At 38.6% G+C, this 2271-nt stretch overlaps 2 long non-coding RNA genes across 2 annotated transcripts in view; both read left to right on the top strand.

The window, feature by feature from the left end:
* Positions 1–2271, top strand: part of LOC117282202 — a 20186-nt gene that overhangs the window by 5166 nt on the left and 12749 nt on the right. The window lies entirely within an intron of this gene.
* On the top strand, positions 3–778 carry LOC117282201. Its single transcript, XR_004512850.1, has 2 exons — positions 3–63; positions 210–778. It is a non-coding gene; the product is annotated as an uncharacterized LOC117282201 (long non-coding RNA).

The following is a 2271-nucleotide window of genomic DNA, read 5'->3' on the forward strand; positions in this document are numbered from 1 at the left end:
GTCTTTGGAGGAAGAAGTTTTGCTTTTAGCTGTCGCTCTTGATGAAGACGAAGGTGAATCCCAGTGAGTATTTTACTGAACACTAAATCTGCGTGGTCCTTTTCCTCCACATATTCAGTATGTCACATATATGTACAAATATTTACAATTTCATAACGAGTCTCTAATTAAGTATGTATAAGTGGTTGCTATGTGTGTTCCTATTTTAGGCGAAAGAGACTAATCGCTTGGGTTCGTGATATAAACTTGTCAAGAGAGGAACTGGGGGAGTTTTATACACTGATACCCCAACTCCTGAAGGACGAAAAACGGTTCTACATATATTTCAGGATGAATATTGACAGGTTTGATGAAATCCTGAGAGCCGTCAGGCAAGATATCACTAAACAGTATACCAATTGGTGGAGGCCTATTCTTGCCATGAAGTGGAGGATTTTTTTGAGACTCATAGAACTGAAAGAAGAAAATATAAAACACATTGTATCAGCAGCATATTTGCTTCATAATTTTCTACGTCTCAAAAACTGCGATGAAAAGTACAGGGAAGAACTGCTACGAGTGGAGCCATTAGAAGGAGAAATGTATCATATCCAACCTTTACGTCTCCCAAGGGCGGCAAACGTTAGCTACGCCATTAGAGAGCGGTTTGTTGCATACTTCAACTAGATGACTGTCCCTGGAATTCGTGTTAGTGAACGGAACTGGTGCATAGCCTACATTAAGAATGTCCATAGTTACTGTATACTTAACCCTATATAAATATATACAAATTTTTCTACTTGCTGTCTCTGTTCATTGTAACGAGTGTCGTACAGTAAAGCATTTTCTTTGACGAACTCTTATTATTTGTTCCATTTGGCTACCCATGTCGTTTCAAGTAGGTATAGATACTGACTGAGTGTGAGTCATGGCTAGCTGGTTATCGGGTGTCGAGGCTGTGTACGCGGCCCACTCGGTAAACAACCACTTTCGTCCCAATCGTATCATGTCTGTGTGTGGGAGCTGTAAGGCTTCTTATATACATGCATGCAACACGCCACATGTCACATGCTTGAAGTCAGGCGTGTGGCATGTAAGTATAAAATTTCCATTTTATAGTTTTATCAGTCGAGCGTGTTCCATGGCAGGGTTCGCAACTAAAGCAGTCGCTGCTTTATGAGAAGATGGCAAGAAAAGAAAAGAAGAAAAGGCGTTTCAGTGTTCATCCTCTCAACATTCAAAGAGACTTGAAAGGAGCTTTCATAACCCTGTACGCTGACTTACGAAAATATGAAATAAAGTTCTTCAATTATTTTAGGATGAGCCCCAAAACATTCGACGAATTATTTGGGAAAGTTGAAAGTCATTTTCGTATTACAAGGACCCACTCCATGCCCATTAGTCCAATGGAGAGACTTTGTGTAACTCTGAGGTAAGCTTATTTTCTGTTTCATATAGACATAGAAAGTACAATTAAAACCTCCAAGGTCAGATTATTGAAACATTATTTTAATTATCACATAAACAAATACATTATATTTAGAAGTTTAAACTAACTAATTAACTAACTAACTCCATGGAGCTGAGCACTACTCGAGAGGCAGTTTTATCTTTCAAAAATGTTCATTCTCTCTTATGGATGGACCTGGATCAGATTGTTGTTTGTGGCTGTAAATGATTTGGGATGGATCTGGATTATATGAATGATATTGCGGATATGAGGCATGAGAACCAATTGGAGTGGGCGGTGCATAATTTCCTCGTTTTATTTTCGTTATCAATTGTAGTACCCCACTTTGGAAATCCAGTTTTTGATCTTCGTCAAACCCTCTGACATGTGGGAGCAGGGATAACAAGAATGCCCGGTCAGCGTCTTCTTCTGTTTCTTTGCTGCTTTTTAATAGAGCCAGAAGGTTTTCACCAAAATCGTCCAGTTTTTGTTTCTTTTTCTCCCGATTCTTGACAGATTCGGTGAACTTCCTTCTGGCTGCATCTTGAGCATCTGAATCGTCATCACGAATGTCATCTTCGTTAGTTTCACTATTATGAAAAACTTCACTAATATCCTCATCTTCTGCAGCTTGTTCAAAGTTAGAAATGGTAGACCTTTGTTGTATTTTGTCTAGAAATTGCATTTGTTCATAATATATGTATCTAATTGCCTTGCATGGCGCTGACCCAGATTTCAGAACTTTAACTTTTCCCTTCGCCTTCATGTAGGAATCCCTTGAGGATTTCCATCTGGAACGAACTTTTTCAACTGAAAAGAAACAGTTTAAATTAATAATGTAT

The sequence above is a fragment of the Cryptotermes secundus genome, unplaced genomic scaffold (assembly GCF_002891405.2).
Source record: "Cryptotermes secundus unplaced genomic scaffold, Csec_1.0 scaffold582, whole genome shotgun sequence".
Lineage (NCBI taxonomy): Eukaryota > Metazoa > Arthropoda > Insecta > Blattodea > Kalotermitidae > Cryptotermes > Cryptotermes secundus.